Source organism: Falco punctatus, assembly GCF_963210335.1.
Source record: "Falco punctatus genome assembly, chromosome: 3".
In the NCBI taxonomy this organism is placed as follows: domain Eukaryota; kingdom Metazoa; phylum Chordata; class Aves; order Falconiformes; family Falconidae; genus Falco; species Falco punctatus.
In genome coordinates, this window is record NC_137582.1 from 16,708,408 (window position 1) to 16,728,358 (window position 19,951).

At 48.4% G+C, this 19,951-nt stretch overlaps 1 long non-coding RNA gene across 9 annotated transcripts in view; it reads right to left on the reverse strand.

The window, feature by feature from the left end:
• Positions 1–19,033, reverse strand: part of LOC308060715 — a 228,783-nt gene extending 209,750 nt beyond the window's left edge. For 3 of the 9 annotated variants that reach the window (XR_013926851.1, XR_013926852.1, XR_013926853.1), the window contains exons 1-2: positions 11,833–19,021; positions 9,054–9,234 (exon numbers count right to left, since the gene is read on the reverse strand). This is a non-coding gene — a long non-coding RNA (uncharacterized lncRNA). Of the gene's footprint in view, positions 1–9,053; positions 9,235–11,832 lie in introns of all 9 variants that reach the window. The other 6 variants (XR_013926850.1, XR_013926849.1, XR_013926854.1 and 3 more) reach the window with 6 other exon arrangements.
• Between the last annotated feature and the right edge of the window lie 918 nt (positions 19,034–19,951).

Consider the following 19,951-nt stretch of genomic DNA (forward strand, 5'->3'; position numbering starts at 1 on the left):
CAGCAAAAGCCAGGGAGTGGGGCCTCCTTTCCCCCAGTAGCGCCCACCCCCGTGCCCAGCATAACCCAGTGTGCTGAGGCTTAACGGCTTGCCCCAAGGATGAAGATCGCAGAACGTGGAGCACAGAAATACCTGAGACATCTTCCTCCAGGTCCAATCCCAAACCCGCTGTGTTCCCAGGGTGCCACACGTCTGTGAGGTACCTGCTCGTGCCACTCTGCTCTTCCCAGACAGACCATGTAAGAGCACTCAAGCAAGCCTGAGATGCCATGTGAGATGCACATCACCTTCTCCAGCATGAGAGGCTGGGCAAGCAGGACCCAGGGTAAAAAAGCAACAAAGAAATCATTTTCCCTCACAGAGCTGCACAGGGAGAAGTCACAAAAACTTAACCCTTTTCCAGGCTCCTACAGGAGGGATTTCTGAGTCTGAAAGCCAGAAACAAACATTAGTAAAAGCAGAAGAATGGTTGGAGGGAAATCCCTGATGGAGGGAAATCCCTTATCTAGAGTCTTTTTTTTTTTTTTTTTTTTTTTACTTAAGGCCATTTCTGTCCTGCATGCTCTAGAGAAAGCCACTGATACAAAGTGCCCTTTTCATCCTTTCCACATGCCCCTTTGAAGCTGAGGTTCCCACCTCCTGACCTAGTGTGGAGGCACCTGACACTCCTCCTAGCACCCTCACCTTCCAGGGCCAGGCTCTGCACAAGGCAGATACAGTTCCAGCCAAAAGAATGAATATCAACAATTAAGATTCTATCTAAATACCCCCTTCCTTAAAAAACAGCTTTTAGATTCGTGATTTAAGACAAATCCATGCTTTTAGATTCATGATTCAAACACTGAATTTACTATATGGAGGTCAACCCAAGCCTCACCAATGATGTGGGATGCTGATGTCCTGCAGGGCTGCAGGTAAGCTAACAGACACATCTTCATGTTTAAAACTGCACCCTGGAAACAGTGTTTCTGCTGCATGGCAAAAAAATGTGCTTTAGTGACTTAAGGATCCAGTAAAACTACCTGGTGCAGAGGGACTCATCCGCTGCAGAGGGACTCTCGTCTTCTGCAGAGGGAAGCCTATCCTGTCACAACTGAATTATCAGGTAACGTTGCCTCATTTTGCAATAAAACTCAGCTGCAATATTGCATCATATCATGGGGAGACAAGCACACTTAACATCAGGGTTGTTCATGCTTCCAGCTATCCTTAACAGTAAAATGAAGAACATTAATCCCAGCAACATTTGCTAGAAAGAGCTCTCAAATGTACTGAAGAGTTTCCAAACCTTATTACCTTACCCGGATTACCACATCCTTTATATAAGTGCTGGTGACACTGCAAGTTAAGTTACCTGTCCAGAAAAAAAAAACACCTCACCCCTTACTCAGCCACGGGTCACCTACACCAAGGGGGAAGGTAGCAGGAGGAACTGACAGAAGGACAAATGCTGATGTCAAAAGGACAGGCAAGAGCTGGGAGAAAACAGGCAGCAAATAACAAAAGGACAGAAGGTATTTATGAGTGTGAATCACACATTTCCCCAGACAGCTTTCCATTAATGGTGAATATCATAACTCCCCTAAATAATGCAGGGAAAATTTGTTCAATCATTTAAAAGGCATCAGCAGTAATAAATACATCCACTCCAGATGCTAACCTCACTGTTCCTCCGCGCTCAGGGACTGCTGTAAGGAAAAGGCTAAGATCACTGCCACTTTTTAATTTTGAAAAAATGCCTCAGTATCAGAGTTGGGGGAACCAAGGATGTACATGAGACCGAGGCATGGAAATCTGAGCGTGTGCAGACCCTGCACGGTGTAAAAGCTCTTTACACCACATCTGCCATTCCTGTGCAAAAAAAGCAGCACTGAAAATGCAGTTTGTGTTTACTCAGGCAAAGTGCGTACAGCAGAGGTGTATGCACTGGGATAGCTATGGCCAGTTAAGAGAAGAGCCCTTCCCACCTGCCAGGAGAAGGTCCCCCACCAAGGATCCATGAAGATAAGGAAGGGCTGCAGCAGAGGCAGCATATCCATCACCTGCAGCACAACAGGTAGTGCAAGGGTGCTGATGCCACATCTGAGGGGTACCCAGCTGCTACGCCAGCACTAAGACCAACATCTGGATGAGAAGGAGAAGAAAATTATGTATGCCACCTTTCTACACTGGATTTCTCAGGAACAAAGAGCAAAAGGAGATTTAAAAGCTTTCAACTTCAATGCTGCCCACAAAACCCACCATGCATCCAGGAGCACCCTCTGCAGCACTGGAAAATTGGAACAGGTTTCCCAGCTCATCCTCACCTGGGCACTGACTCCTCTGAGCCACCTGCCACCTCATCGGGACACGAGTCACACACACCCCCCAAGATGTGGACTGTCTCAACGTGATGCTCTGTTCTGACAAAACCATAATCCCAAAGGCCACTGATGCCACAGCAATCCCAACCACTGAACACAAAGGTGATGGATAAGCCGCACAGGGCAAGTGGGAAGAGCTGTGAGCCTGTTTGGGAATGTCCTACTTGTAGTAGGAAGGGACCAGTTTAGTGGTGGACTCAGCCATTTAATTAAGGTCAATTAATTAAGGTCAACGGTTGGACTCGATCTTAGAGGTACTTTCCAACCTAAACAATTCTATGATTCCAGGACAGTTAAAAGAGGTCAAAACCAAAAATCACAGAGACACCGCGTTTCTGAAATGCTAGCTCATTTTCCAGAAAAGCCTCTTCCCTGCAAATGCAGGAAGGATACAGGAAGCAGGGGAATAAATCTGCATAAAACTGGCAATTTTCACTTCCAAAGTCATATTCTGGCATCCCCATAATAAAAGTGGGGTGACCACCCACAGAGCAGAGGGAAACCCAACAGTACAGAGCAATCGCAAGCATGCAGTGTCTCACAGCAAGGAAACCCAGCCTGCTGCCTCTGCCAAATTTCTGTTAGGGGTTGGGGTGGGACAAAAGGTTTGTACCACCAAACCATGATTTGTATTGTTTCAACTTTTCTCTTTTCCCTTGGAGTCACTCTTCTGATTCAAATCTGCACTATTTTAAGCAAGTCTGCTAAAAAAAAAAAAAAAACAAAAAAAACCACACCACAGGATTTAATGCCTGTTTGGGCTGCCCATAAAAATTTTTTCCGCTGGAACAAAGATTTAAACCTGTGACTCAAAATGAGTTTACAATGGGGGTCTGATTATCAAGAGTACCAGAATATCCTCTTATTAGAAAAACGTTCTCCAGGCTTTCCTGAGCTTTACATTGCAGTATTAACGGCTTGTGTAGTGGCATGCAGGTGATACTGGCTTTCTTTGACACAAGGGGAAAAAAAATATGTATTTTGTAATACAGAAAAAGAGCAGGTATGTGTGTGTGAACATGTGGCATGTGTATTGATACATGCACATACATGCATGAACACACACATCCTTCTGATTATTGTCAGCAAAACAGATAACAGGAAAGGAAAACACAAAATCACAAAAAAACAAAGGTTGGAAAGGATCAAAGGATGCACTCCACCTGCTTGCCTCAAGTAAAACAAGCCTAATTAAGGCACTATTTTTAATTATTATTATTTGTCTATTACTGTAGCAAGCATCATGGAGGAAAACCAGGGCCCTATTTGTATGAGTCCTATACAAATACTTAAGGCAGTCTGGAAGAGATCTAGTCCAGCAGGCTTCGGTTACACAGATGTAAACCTGTATGAGTACCTGATACTCATTTTAACTTAAACCTATTGTCTTAAAGACTTATTTCTGTTGGTACAATATTTATTTGCAGATAAATTATTTTTCAAAAGGAGAGGGTACACAGACTACACAGCCCAGGTGTGGGGATGCCCGTCCCAACACCATCCTCAGGAAGCATTTCCCAAGCTCCGTTCGTTTTTTGGGGCTGGATCATTCCCAACAACCCCTCATCCCGAGCCGCCCTGTGCACATCCCCGGGGCGAGCTCTGCCCCGAAGCCTCGCAGGGTGATGGCCAAGGGCACCCGCGCGTGCACGGTGCCACCTCCCACATGCACCATCAGCCCACTGCCGGGGGGAAACCCTGCCCTTGCTGACAAAGTGTGGAGGGGAAAGCATGCGTAAAATGCCCTGCGAGCTGTTGTGCAGCACAGCAGATTAGATTTTAAGGCAACGAGTCATCAGCTATGAGTCTGTGAACTTGGCTTTATACATGTCAGAGCAGCACCATATATTTAATAGAGATGTCTCTCTCAATCTCACTGACCCCGATCTGAACCGGCGCCCGTGAAGAAGTTTTGGAAGGTTTCCTAGCCTGTTTTTTAAGTCCTAGAGCCAACAGCTAGTCAAAGTTTAGCCTCCTGGCAAGCAGAGAGAAAATACCCATCAACTACATTGAAACTGAAAAAAAAAAAAAAAAAAAAAATTACCCTGGGGAGCAGAGCACAGTATAAAATGCTTATTTACAAGTTTTCTGGCTGCTCGTTCATCAGCAGAATTTACTGGAAAAATTCAAAAGCAATCATCATTTTACCAGCATGTTTTGCTCCACGTGGTTCCTGCGCTCAGCTTTACACGGGGAATGTCAACAGGGCGACACGAGCCCACCGCCTCCCCCCAGCAGCTGCGTCGTGCGTCCCTCTCACCATGTCAAAAACCCACCTCCTCATTTACACACTGTGCAGTAATTATTTTGCTAATCACAGGCTGCTCCGCGCTTCTCAACCCGAATTATTATTATTAGAGCTGGCTCAGCTGCAAACGCGCCTGCTTTCCAAACACACGGCACTGGGCTGAAGAAGCTGGGGCGGACATGACACGTTAATCCTTTACTGGTTGCAGCGTAAGGCAGTGAATGGCATCCTGGCATGAAATCTCTTTCAATGGGAAAAACAACATCTTTCAGGAGGTTTTCTATTTTGAGTTAACACAGAATCACCACAAAAAGAAGAGAAAAAAATACTAGGTTAAGCAATGTAACACATACCATGGCCTTCTTTCAATCCACCAGCTATATTTATCTCTCAACTGCAGCACAGAAACATATTTCACTTAGAAAAACTTTTTAGCTGCTTAAAAAGAGATACTCAAGTAGCAAAGGCCACACACTTAGATACTGGGGGGGGGGCGGGGGTAGAAATAAAAAAAGATTTATTTGTTTAGATGCTGTAAGCTAGATGAAATCCACCACCCACAACTCATCACCCAGCCCTCCAGTGGGCAGGCATGACTTGGGCACAAGCCAAGCTGAGCCCGAAATGTTTTGGTAGAAAACTGCTCATATGATCTGGCTACTTTTTAGTCATCTATTTCACTTTCAACTTTTTTTTTTTTTTTTTTTTTTTACCTGAAACACCTGCCTTTGACTAGGGCCAGAAACAGAAAGCTGGCTAAGAAAAACAGGAGCACTTACCACAGTACAGCAAGTCTACTATACCTGAGCCCAAAAATGAGGGCCAGCAGCATCACAAGCCCCACCATCAAATCTGGGACAACCTGCACAGTGACAGCTCAAGCAAACCTGGGGTTTAGAAATTATTTTTCCCAGCTGCCTGCCAGGCTACCTCAGCCATGACCTGCTCCTTATCCTTTCCAAGTCAAGGTGCATCCCACAAGTCAACCAGTATCATTCAGTGTCCCACCCCGAAGGCTGCAGCTACTACAGAAGTTCAGGTGCCATGGCCGTGGGCAGCAGACTGACAGCACCAGATCTGTGAGCAAATAAACAGCCCATTCCCAAGCCAAACTAAACCAGGGCAAAAAAAATCCCATTTGGGCACGTAAGGGAAATAGGATCAGGCACAAGTGTCTTGAAAATAGCAAAACACCCTAACAATTGGCAATAAATGATCCTTGGGTGCAAGCGTCATCAGCAAGATCAGGTTATACACGTGGCCTGAAACAGCTCCTCATCCAAGAGAGGCTGAGAGGCAGGGGGGTGGCACAGGACACTTGCACCACTCCCAAAAGTGGGTCTGCATTAAGGGGGGGGGGGGGGGGGGGGGGAAGAAGGAAAAAAAAAAAAGAAGAGTCATCCCAAATGAAACTGGACACTGAGAGTTCACATTTCACATAAGGAGCCTCATGTATTATGAGTGACACAAAAGGGACAGTCTGGAGTTTGATTTCTGTTTATTCAACTTGATGAGGTCCCTTAACATTTCCTCGTCAGGTTACATATTTCCAAGAAAAAAAAAAAAAAAAAGAGAAAAAAAAATAGTATCTCCATCTATCCGAAGGAAAGCCCTCTCCGCAGATCTGCTTGCCTAAAATGAGTTTGGCAGAGCTCACCCGACTTGACCTCCACGGAGCACAGGCTGGGCATGTTCAGGCATCGCCACCCATCGAAGAAACCAATGCCGCAAACCGGGGCTGGGAAGTATCAGCTTTCCAGGATGGGAAATGCAGTGCTGAGTCCTGGGATTTTAGGGAAAAGCAAAAAAAAAAAAACCCAAAACAAAACGCCCAACCAAAAACCCAGCTGTGCAAGCAAAGCCACCCAACCAAATCGCTTGCTGCAAGGCTGATGCTGCCAAGAATAAAATGTTTGCTGTCAAGTGATATTGTGCATGTTCTTCAGATCACCAGCATCAAAGCATGTCCTGGTTTCAGATCTGTTTCAATCATCAGAAGCAGTCAAAACACTCCACTTAGTATCTACGAGACAACCCCTATAGGAGGCCCCGGTGCTTTACAGCGCTCTGGCATAGCAGTGGGGAGCGCTGTGCAGGACATGCCCCCAGCTCCGTTTAATATCCCCCCTGCTCCCAGCACTGCCTGCCAGCTCTCTCTGGGCAGCATTTTCTCACAGGGATGGGGGGATGGCTCAAATCAAACCATCATCAACACACACACAAACCCACCTGCTCGGCTGCTCAGGCACCCAGAAGCCCTCTGCCATCACGGCACAGCAGCCCATGCAGGACCCCCACAAGCTGGGGCCACATCCCTCTGCTGGGCAGAAACAGGGCTGAAACCAGGTGGAAAAGCCCTGGGCTTGCAGCAAGCCAGGCGGCTACTAAAATTAGCAGCAGAAAGAGAAGTAACAGCAGGAATGCGGAGCCTGGGCTCGGAGCGCAGACAGCAACCACCAACGAAAAACATCACCGAGCCCGGGGTGCGCAGCAGAAACACTGTGGTCAGTAACCCCGATTTTATTCTTAACCGTCGCGTCTGAGAAACATCTACTCAGCCACACCAGCTGCAATCCGGAGCGGGCAAGGAAAGCCAAAACTATCAGTGTGAGACTCATTTAGAGAGAAGGGAATTGAGAGCAGCTCCAACTCCCTTATTCTTTTTCCCCCCCCCAAGAAATAAGGGGCACAGCTGCAGCCGCTCTTCAGGCCATGGACTCCCAGGTTGTGCAGGACACTAACAGGGTGTTCAGCCAACCTGCCGGGACGAGGGGAAGGAGGAACCATGCAGAAGAGACATTATCAACTAACCTGGAGCAGAAACATGTGGACTAGAAGGTAAAGAACGCAAAGCCAGAATGGGAAAGAAAGGGGAAACATGCCTATGAAAAACACCACAGGCATAAAACTCAAACATGAAGTGGAACAGAAAAAGAGAAGCAGAGGGAAACTAGGAGGAGGAAGCACAGTTAGATCTAAACAGGCAATGATGCTTTCACACGTGTGTTTGCATATATATAAAAATACCTACCAAAGTTACTTGCATATAGATGTAAACATACACACACAAGTAGAAAAACTGCACTGTGCTTTATCTACACAGCCTCGAATAAAAGCAAAGACTGCACCACTGGCCACCGGCTCTGACAGCACGGAGTTTCCACCTGCACAATGACACTGTCCGTACACTTCTTGTGCTGAGAGTGCTCCCGCATTTACTCCTATTCAGAGCTAAAACAACACAGAAGCCATGTAAGAAAATTCACACCACAGCAGCACGTTTACGGTCACCAAGTCCCCACCATGTGCACAGCCAGCCACACATCCGCAGGAGGAACCTCAGTGCTATTAGTTACTGGCATTACATATAGCACCACCAAAAGCTTGGGATACCAAAAGCATCTGTGCTGGATATTATATAAAAATAGAATAGAAAGGCCAGTCTCTGTCCCAGAGACCCAATGACCTAGGATAAAACCAAGACACAGACAGAGAGCACAAGCAAATAAGGCAAGCTGTCCAGAGTGGAGCAAAATGTGCCAAAGGAGATACTGGCATCTCACCATACATGGTAATCCTAGATGGGCACATCTAACAGTCTTGCTTTAGACAGGAAGGGGTCAACCACAACAGAGCACTAGCAAAGACCCACCCCATTCCCTGTTCTCCGAAATCCCACTTAAACCACTAATAGAGATGGTGCAAAGAACCCCCATTACTGAAACAACCAGCAGTCAGCAGTAATCCACATCAGAACCACCACATCCATCAAACCACACAGAGAACAACCCCTAGCTAAGTGGCCACAATGTCCATCACAACTTCCCGATTCCTATCCTGACTGTTGGTATGTTTCAATGTCATATTTTGGGATGTACGAAACAGATGGGGACCAAGAGTCGTACATGAATTAACTTGGCATCTATGAGCCCACCCACAGGGTGATAAAGGAGGCAATGTAATTGAAAAAATTTGTAATTTAACACTGAACACATCGGCTAGATAAAACAGCTTGCTTTGACCTGTTAACAAGACAAGGTACTACAATCCAGTCTTGTGTCTGCTGAAAACTCCTAGTAATTACCCCTAGTTTGAAGGGGGTTAAGAAAGGAAAGAGAGGGCAGAGTTAAGGATATCTGGGCATGTACTTCAATCTTGGTATTTCCTAACTTTTTTTATATTCTGAAAAGGCTCAAATCGCTGCAGGTAACTGGAATTACAGTATTTTCCTCAATGCTCAGTTTAAAAACTGCAGTCATCACCAGATTATCTTTTGGGTAGTGTATTAACTGATGAACCAACATATGAAACACGTTATTTCTCCTCTTTCCTCCAACCCAGCGGTGGAGAGTCTTGTTTTGCTTGTGTGTTCCTTAACAGTCTTTAAACATTATACACAACATCGCTATATATTTAGAAAAGGGACCTTCAGCTGAACATACCTTGCACTTGGAGCAGAGTGCGGTGAGGTTTGTGGAGGTCCTTATCTCCTGGGGCTGCCCAGTCCACGTGAAACTGGACCCTCAGAGAGCAGAACTTCGTTTCCTTGCGGAGAGCTCCCATGGTCTTTGGCACAAAGCTCTAAGCAGTCTTTCTGCTACCTGACACAATACGGAGAGCACCCTAAAAAGAGAACAAAAGACCTCAAGACTTTATCTGTATTTCTAACAGAAGCCAACCTAGAAGGACATTGCAAGCTGCCCATGCAGCAGCAGGGATGGCCTGCAGCTTTCTGAACTGCTTGGAGCTCCTTTCGCTTGCAGGCTCCCTACACAGGTCTGTCATCGCTGATATCAAGCCAAGAAGCAACAAATGCCAGGGCCAAGACCGGGACTTCTCCCAGGAAGATGGGGCTGCACCTCCTAATCAGCCAAAGACAGAACACCAGAAGAGCTAGAGAACACCAGAAGAAACTCAGGAGTGCTCCTAACCCACCAACTCAACTGACTAGCTGTGGACAAGTACCATCAGCCAACAGAGCCAGCACGGCAGCAGCGGACTCCTCAACCCCTTCCTCACATTCTTACATTGTTGGAGCTCAAAGAGCTGTTCCTCACCAGCAAGCCAACAATGTCCAAGAACCTGGCTCCCTGGCAGCAGCTGGGCACAAAAAAGCTTAAATGGAGTTATGGATCATCTTCACGCCGCGGTCACCAGAGCCTGGGTTGCCCAGCCAGGTCACCTACTACAAGGCAGTGTGGGGCTCCAAGCGTGAAAGCTGGTGGGAGGAGGCAATCTCATCATTTCTCCTGTGGTATCAGACACCCTAAAGGGCTCAGAGATTCCTTCAAGCTTGTTCTTCTGAAGCCACCCCGGCCCACCACTGCGGAAGGAGGTCAGGAGCCCCTCTGGGCAGACCCGCTCTGCCAGCCAAGCCTCCAGCGAAACCACAGCTGCACGAGCTCAGCCTCAGTGCTTGCCAACTTCTAACAGGCACTAAAATCCCTTAGCATCTTCAAACAAAATACTAATGTTGTAAGCAGTATTTCATGGTCTACAGGCTTTGTCACACCTCGGGGAGGCCTCTAACAGATTCAGTCCAGACCTCATGACTTTCAAGAGAGCATGGTTCCCAGGATCCCACACGCTGGCCCCATCCCTGATGGCATCTTGTACCTTCATGAGCTTTAGCTGTCCTGCTGCTGCCACAGTGGAGACAACAGCATTTTTACCTGCTCAGCATCCAGATTTTCCAAGCAAAACAAGACACAGGTGTTTGTCACTGTGAGTATTTGCACTCCTAATATCATCAGAAGAAGGTAAAGACCAGCTGTAGGCTCTGCCAGTCATGGCAGATCAGCACAAGTGACTGCAGGTTGTTTACTCTCTCCCATACATTCCCCTCCCATACTGCCTTGTTCCACGAGGCAGTGTTAGCAGTTAATAAACAGAGGGGCATACAGAATTGAAATCCTATTTATTGTAATTTGTCTCACGAAAGTACCCAAGAAAAATACTCACTAAAAGTCATTAAGAACAGCCTGTAAGATAAGATCTTGACTAAAAGTCTCTTGGGTCATCAAGATTTACCAGGACAGCAGGCACCAACAGTGGTGCACAGGCTATACCACCAGGCAATATAATGTTACGCTTTATGCTAATGGACATAGTCTTGAGCTCTGAGCAGGCTACAACCTGTCTCAGAGATAGTTACACCCACATTACCACCTGCTAACCTGTAAATGGTACTTGATGCACTTATCCTTACAATGAAAATTCTAAAATTACTGCAAACTTCCCCTCCCCCTTTCTTCCTCCATACAAAGAACTGCCATTGACGGTGCTATGGAAGATGGAAAGCCAGTACTCATGTTTACCTGTCACACTAAGCCAGGAGCTAAGGAAGGTCTTATTTCCAAACCTTCAACACTTGCAACATATAGCTACTTGGTGAGAAGCTGTCTAAAGCTTTTTTTCCTGTATAGTTGTGTTGGCTGTGGCCACTAGACCTCCCCCTCAGAGACAGCAGCCTACGGAAGTCACCGTTGCCATTTCTGGCCACCTCAAGCAGAAGTACAGAACCTCAACCATTTCTGTGAAGCTGAGGGTCCACCTGACACCAGGGCTCTACCATCCTATGCTACAAACAACTGTACGGAAGGCAGCTTCTGCCCCGATGTGTTCACAGACAAAAGAGGCAAGCAGAAGAGTGGAAGGGGAGGTAGAAGAAATGCCAAGGGCAGAGCCTCCAAATCCTACCCATGGCCTACCCATGGCCAAGCACTGGGGAACCCCATCATCTCTCCAAGCCACAAGTAACAAGCAGGACTGGTGGGTCTTCACAATAACAACCCAAGCAAAGGAAAGCATTTCAAGATTAACTTCTCATGCCTTCAGCATCTTGGACTGCAAAGAGCAGCATCTTACTTCCCCTCTGAACCTGCTCACTTTAATCGCATTTATTTTCTTATCTCACACATTCATGAAAGCTGTGCCTCCTTCCGTCTTGTTCCACAGACACCTGAGGCTCAGCTTTTCAATTTTTCCTCAGTTACCACTGAGAAGTGCTGGTGGGAAGAACCCTCTGGGGTCTCCAGTCCAACCTCCCAGCTCATAAACAAGGCTGATCATTTCCCTCTGCAACATCAAACATGCGTACTTTTTTGTTAGTATTTTTATATAATCTAATAACAGCCTTTTAACATTTAAGAAAAATGTAAAGCTTTGCCCACCCCACCCCCAAAATCAAACTGAGAAGAACCAGAGCCAGATGTGAGATACCTGTGAATCAAATGATCCGGCAAGTCACACAGCAAACGCCATCGTGTAAAACCTCTGAGCAGCATCTCAATTGCCTGTGCCACAGCACAAAGCTCTTGGCCTTTGCTCCCCCCTCGATCATTTCTGGGAAAGTCAATTTCAGACTTTCCTACTGTTATGAAAGAGGAAAAAAAAAATAAACAACCCATTATTCTTTAAATGGGGCTGGAAATGATTACTAAGTATTTCCAAAAGGATGTATGGTAGCTTTTTGCTCTGCATGCTAAATCACAGGTCATTGCACTGATCGGTGTGACGATGTTCAACATCAGCTGAAGCATTAAGGGGGTTTGATATATCACATCTAGAGACTGCTATAGCATGACTACATTAATGTATAATAAACTTTATGTCAGCAACACAGCTAATATAATAAAAATGGCAGTGATAATAATAAGGAGGAGAATAACAATAACAAAACCAACAGCCACCATAATAATAATGTTACCAAACTTTAACATTAGCTAAAAGAGACTCATGCTAGACCTTTTCCCGCGCAGGTAAGATGTAATGTAAAAGGTCTGAGCACAGCCTGGGCTCTGGTCATTGCTCCCCATCCCACACACTCAGGCATGAGCCCCCAGCTGCCGTTTCCACGACGTAAAGCAGCACACACCACATCTCGTGTGCATCTGCACTGCCCCACTGCCAGGGACAGTGATACCCATCCCACACCAAGCTGCAAGGACAGGCCACCTGGCTAAAAGCTGGCCAGGAAAAGCCACCTTTCCTAAACCTACCCAGGCTGTAACACTTCAGCCTCTTGCACCGCTCACTCCTTGCACAGCCTGCAAGCCCCTTCCACTCGTGCCTTCAGGGCTCACCGCCCACCTGGGCAGGGAACTGCACAAGGCAATATAATGCATTTTATTTTGGCAGGATTTTGCTCAGCTGACATTTTCAATAAGAGATGGCTGCAACATGATCGAATCTAGGCCTCAAAATACAAAGTCTTAATCACGAGTTGCAGGTTGTGGCTTTTTTTTTTTTTTTTTTTTTTTTTTTAGTACTCTGAGGTTGGATTTTTCTTCTCCTTTCTAAGTTACTGGCAATAGCTCCCCAACCCCAGCTGAGTTTTACACAGGACCTCACAGGATGCTACCCCTGCAGCACCAGTGAAAAGATCAAAAGTTTTAGTTTGGCTGACCAGGAAGAAAAAAAAGCAAGGCAAGCAATCTCTTAAATCCAGCTGTTGGGAGTTCAGGAAAGGCACAAAATGACCTGAGACAAAAGACAAGCAGTATGCGAGCGGGCAGCAGAGGGGCTGGCCCGTACCTGCCTCTGGCTGACTTTGAGCCTATAGGGTTTGCTACCTTGCAAAAATCCCCTGATGCAGAAGAGCTTACAGCAGTATTAACGTGATGGCTTCTACCAGTGCAAGGGATACAGCTGCTGCATCCACACCAAAGGTGTTACTGGTGTGACATACCCCTTAACCAGCTCAACTCCACCGGTAAAGCTGAAGTGCAGACCCATCCAACCAGCAGTTATCCCAGCAGTTATCCAAGGAAGCTGGGCAGCACAGGAAAGGTGCTCAGAGAAAGCCAGGGAGAAGTGGACTGGACCGTACCAGCTGGATGGAGGGAAGACAATGGAAGGTGGTTAGGAGGACTGGACCGGAGTTTTCCACCTTAAAACCCCTGCACTGGGCTGCCTCAGAGCCTGGGGGTGCCCAGCAAAACCTGTGTTGTGCTGACAGCCCCCACAAGCTGCTCAATAAAGTAAATGATGGGATGTGATCTCGCCTCTCCCACCCACCTCTGCTCTCCACCTGGCCCTAAGGGAGCAGCCTACAGCTCCAGACACTGCTCCTGCAGGAGGGACCTCCTCTCCCCAAAACAGGGAGAGCCTTGTGGGGTTTCCTTTAGTCTTCTCTGCCATTCACTTAGACCCCCAGGAGAGGAGCTGGGTCGTGTGCCTGGACAAGTCACCAGCCTGCAGGCAAGAACCCCGGTGATGGCATCCTCCCCGCTCAGGAAGCACCCTAAGCTCTGCAGCTCCCAGCCACGTACACTTCGGCACTGGATATTCCTGACCAAGCCATGCAAAAGAGGTGACAAAACGCTGTCTTCCAAAACACCTCACAGCAGTGACGCTCTCCTGTGCAATGATGCAGTCCTTCAGGGCTCTGGGCTGCTATTTCTTGCCAGGGTGCTCCGCACACCCCATCCCAGCTCATCCCACTCTCCAGCAGCGCAGGTCGGCTCCCAGTGCCCACACAACCCAACCTCATAGCGGGGGATGCCATGGTTTAACCCCAGCTGGCAGCTATGTACCACACAGCCGCTCACTGGCTCGCTCCATCCCCAACAGCCCTGTGGGATGGGGGGGCAGAAACAGGAAAAAGGTAAAATTTGAGGGCTGAGATAAGAACAATTTAATGATTGGAATTAAATTAATGATGATGATTAAAATGAGAGAAAAGGGGAGAAGAATAAAATCTAAAGGGAAGAGAAAAGAAACAAGTGCTGCACAATACAAGTGCTCACCACCCACTGACTGATGCCCAGCCAGTCCCCAAGCAGCCACCTGGAAGTCCCAGCCAACTCCCCCCAGTTCATACATTCAGCATGATATTCTATGATACGGAATATCCCTTTGGCTGGTTTGGGTCAGCTGTCCCGGTCGTGTCCCCTCCCGGTTTCCCGTGCCCCTCCAGCCCTCTCCCTGGCAAGGCCTGAGAAATTGAAAAGTTCTTGACTTAGTATAAACATTATTTGGCAACAACTGAAAACACCAGTGTGTTATCAACCATTGTTCTCATACTAAATGCAACACACAGCACTGCACCAGCTACTGAGAAGAAAAAATAACTCTATCCCAGCTGAAACCAGGACAGGAGCCACGGTCAAACCTCCCGAGCTCTCCTGTCAAGGGACTTTCCAATAAGCTGAGTTGCAGGAACCTACCCAATAATTTTTATACAAAACTGCTGCTGCTGTTTTTTCTGACTCGGGTTTTAAGGCAGAAATGTCAGAGGGAGAAACTGCCCCTTCTCTTGACAATCTCTTCCAGTGGCTAATCACCCTTGCCATTGAAGACCTATGCTAAAACTTCTAATTTGAATTATCAGCCAGGCACTGGGTTCCAGCTCTGCCTGTCACTGCTGCATTCCAGAGCCCTTTACTGCCTGATGCACTGCACCAGCAGCAAATCATGGATCATTTTTCCTTCGAGGTGATGGAAGATGCAACCATAGCTTCTGCTGACAGATATTAGATACCAATAGCAGTGAAGATGTGACAGCACAGGCTTCAGAGCGGGTGGGACAAACCTGCCTGGAAACCCTGGGTGGCACCCCACCAGCCCTGGTTTGCAGGATACAGCTCCACATCAATATTCGCAACTGCACCTTGAATCCACATAAGGAATGATACCACCCAGCAATGCATTAAAAGGCATTTAGATCATAGATATGGATGCCTGTAAACCATCCAGACCACTCCGTATGCCCAGCCAGTCCCTGTGTTTGTGTCACCCTGCAGACTGCTGTCTTCAGCTGAGCAGAGCCAACACATCAGCTAACCATCTTGCTGCTTCGCCTCTGTCACCCTTGGAGCCACAGGGAAAAAAGCACCACCAGCAAGCCCTGTCCTAAAGGGCCTCTGGCACTTGCCAGAGCCAGAACTGAGGAAAGACTCCGGAATGCTGCATTAATCGCAACACCGGTAAGTCCACAAAATGCTTGTCTCCACTGAACTGCACCAACAAGGCAAGCAATCAGCAGGCACTGCATCTCCAGATGTAAACAAACCATATGCAGACGTACAGTGGATTGCTTGCCAGGGCACTAAGCACTTTGTTATGTAAGAAGACAGACCGGCTCAGGAACAGATGCAGCTGTGACAAGGGAAAACATGCTCCGTACACACTGCTAATGGGTCCAAGAGATGGATTATGTCTTTATTCCCTCCTCACCCTCCATAAATCTCACCAGGAACTATGCAGGTGTTCAGTACTAAAGCTACGAGCCAGCAAGAATACAGAAAATAACACATCATCATGCCTCAAAATAAGATCGGTATCACCTTGCTGCAAACAGGCAAAAGCTTCCTGACCAGGTACCAGCGTTTTCCTCCCCACTAGCTCCGTCTGCAGCTCTGCACCCTTCCTGCTTACAGAGCAGGACCTGAGCACGCCTCTGTCCCCTTGGCCAGCAGTGAGGGGTCTGGGTGACGTGCCCACCACCTCAGCCTCTCCAGCAGCGATGCACCAAGATCAGCACAGAGGCTCCAACAGAGCCACTCGCATTGCTTAACTGATGGATACACAGCTGCAGTACGCTGCTCCAAGCTGCAGTGCACTGCACCACGGGTGCCTGACATCAGCCTTTGCTAAATTCACGTACTGGGAGCAAAACACAAATGCCCAGTATTCCTGCCAGCAGCAGAAACACCTCCCATGTCACAAAATCCAGCATTTCCCCTTCCTACGGCCTGCCAGTGCTATTGTCTGCAGACCCCCATGTGGGAAAAAAAATAAACATGTATTTTTTTATTTATTAAGATGTCATACTTGTAAGCCCTACCTTGTAATTCCTAGCAGTGCTGCACCAGCATAATTACAGGAAAAGCCTGAAGAAAGAAGCCTGTAGAAAAACAGTGATACTGTGATAACCCACTGAACATCTTCAGCTGAAAGGCAAGAAACAAACACAAGATGCTCCGGTATCTTATAAGTACACAGATACACGATTTTTCTTCCCTAGCCTTGCTCCACAACCTCGGCACTATGGGTCGCTTCCCCTGCCAGTGATTCCTCATCTAAAAGTTAGTGAAATAGATGCTGCCAGGAAGCACAAGCTGTCTTTGGTAAAGCGTTCTGATTACAAACAGGAAGATACGGTTCGAATCTTGCAAACAATTCAGCATAAGCTCCAATTTTAGCAGGTAAAGTCCTTACTTAAACCCAAATCTGCGCTTTGCTTCGGCAGGGGCACAAGGAGAGAACACTGTGACCGCAGAGCTGCACAGACACACTGCACCGTCAGGAGACACAACTCACCATCACCTGGGAAAGCTGTTAGCTCCCACCTGAGCTATATTCCAAGCGTGCACGTTCACTGTGGGAGCCAATATTCCATTTTACAAACTAATCCAAACATGCAATTCGTTTCTGCAACAGATGGGCCTTTCAATGGCGGCGGGCCTAAGCCCTTCCATATTTTCGTTACTGCGGAATCGCTCTGATGCTGCGCGGACATCAGTGTGCAGACGCCAAAGATGCAAAACCCTTCATGCCTTGCCAGGGCAGAGGGCTGCCCCCGCTCCTGCTGCCCCCATGCCACCAGCCCCTCTCCCAGGGATGCCAGCCGTAGAGATGGACACAAGGCATTTCACTCCTAACGGGTACCGAGGCATCCCCATTGGCTGACAAACTGCACGTGTACCACTGATTACCTTAATATAACTTAAAATACACAAAGGCACAGTCAGATGGATCAGAATTACAACAATGCTAAGCCAGCTGTAAGCCAGACTCATGACTTAAGGCTATGAGAGAGAGAAGGGGGGACTGGGGGGACACGATGGGATGGGGGAGACCGACACAGACACGAAGTTAGAGCTCCATTTCTAAAATAATGCAAAGTACGTAGATTGCTTGAAACTCCCTGCGGTGTGAACCGGCATTTATCAGAGATCTGCAGCACCTGGCACAAAGGAGCATCCAACTGGTCCACGTGCTTGGAAAATACATATATTTATTAAGTCATTTTAAAAATCACAATAGAAAGGAAACTGGATGTTTATGAGACATGACTAAATATCCAACTGCATCCTCATTCCTTATTATTGACATTCTTACAGTGATGTCAATACTTCAGAGCTAATTTTTCCAATATCCTCATATTTTACAACAGCATACATAAGTGCTCCTACAATAATGCAGACCAGTTGGCACAAACTGACATCAGTGAAGTTGCGTTTCCGGCTCGATGAAGAAATAATACTGCTATTTCATACGGTCATCACACGTACAGAATATATTGTGCTCTCCGTATTTAGCAATGGCCAATATATTCTAACATACCCCAAAAAAAAGCTCTTTTGTTCCAAATCAATGACTTGGAGAACATACATTTTTCAACATATCGGTGAAAAGGAACTAGCGTGGGGCTCACGACTCCCCGTCTCTGACCAGAGAGGCGGACAGGCAAACATGTCTAAACTTGTCAACGCGAAGGGCATTAAAAAGATCTCGCTGAAGGCCTCCAGCATCTTTCAGAGACAGTTATCAGTTCTGCTAAGATTTCGCCACACGGTATTTTAAGATGCAGCAACCAACAGTTTAACGGATGGATACCCAAGTCCTAAAGCCCCCTGTTAATGAAAACGTTTAAATATTATTTATAACATTGAATCCTCAGCTTTTGCAGGAAAAGGCGGCCTAAAATAAAAAAAAAAGGCCCTCTGCAAAGATGTTCCTGGGAGCCTCCGAGGGCTTTCCCCGCGCTGCTGCCCGGCGTCCCCCCGCGCCCAGCCCGCAGCGGCGGCCCCGCTCCCCCCGCGGGCAGCGGCAGGCCGGCTCCGCACGCACCTCCGCGCAATTCTCCGCGGCTGCGGAAGGCGCAAATCCGCACACACACATACACACACACCCCGAGGACCCCCACTGCTCCCCAGGCCATGGCATCAGCGGGTGGGCGTCCATCTCCTCCCCTCCCCGGCCGCGCTGCCGCTGCAACCCGAGGGGGGGGGGGGGGGGATGGGCACAGCCAGCCGTGTCATTTCGGAGCGAAGCTCTAAGACCCCCCCGGTCCTTATCGCTGCTATTTAGTGACGCTGGAAGGCCACCCCGAGCCCTTCGCCTACCCACCCGCGCAGATTTCGGCTTGCAGTTGCTATTTTTAGCCCGCCGTCGGCCCAGCGCTTTAAAAAAAAAATAAATAAACAAATAAAATTAAATGAAATGCAACCTTGCGCCCCCCACCCCCACCCATCTGCACGACCCCCTCCCCCGCGCCTGAGCTGTAAACTCCGCCGCGACCTGCAAACCCCACCGGGGAGACACGAATCCCACGGCACCGGGGCGGGGGGGGGGGGGGGGGGGGGGAGGAAAATAAATAAATAAAAAGGGCAAGAAAAAATAACAAATAAATCAAACAGCCCCACCAGCACGCAGCCCACCTCCCCCCACCCCCCGGCCGATAAGTGCAGCCCCGGTACTCACCGCGGCCCCCCCCTCCCCGGGAAGGCGCCCGGCGGGCCGGGGCGGTGCGGAGCGGCGCGCGCGGGCCCCGCTGCCCATGTGCTCGCCGGAGCACGCGCTCGCCTCAATGGAACGTTGTGCTGGCGAGCGGCTCTGTGACGTCACCGCCCCCCGCCGCCGCCGGCCGCAGCCCGGGGCAGCGCGCAGCGCCCGCCCCCGCGCCCCTGCCCCGCCGAGCCGCACGGCCCCGCCGCCCCCCGGCGTGCCGGAAAAAAAACTAAAACACAATAATTCAAAGGAGAAAATAGCGTAAGAGCGCGCGGGCGGCGGTGGCGCTCCCCAGGTGAGGGGGCAGCTGCGCTGGGGGGGGGGCGCCGGCCGGAGACCGGCCCGGCGAGCACACGGGCTGGGCTCCAGCGCAAGCGACCGGGGAGTGCGGGACCCGCCAGGTCTCGGCGGCTCTTCACCTCGGGTCGGGGGGTGCTGTGGGTGCCCCTTCCCCAGAGCTCCGCTGGGTCGCCCATGGAAGTCACCGCTCGGGGAAAATAAATAAATAAATAAAGAAAGAAATAAATAAATAGGTAAATAAATAAATAAATCCCCTCCACCCCAAGTCCAAGTGCTGAACCATGACAAATGCTGTGGGTGCCCCTTCCCCGGAGCTCCACTGGCCCACCCATGGAAATCATCACTTGGGGAAAATCAATCAATTAATCAATCAACGCCCTCCTCCCCAAATCCAAGTGCTGAACCATGACGGATTTCTCCAAAGAGCCCCTTCCCCGGAGCTCCACTGGCTCACCCATGGAAGTCACTGCTTGGGGAAAATAAATAAATACATAACTACATTAATTAATTAATCCCCTCCTCCCCAAGTTCAAGTGCTGAACCATGACAAATGCTGTGGGTGCCCCTTCCCCGGAGCTCCACT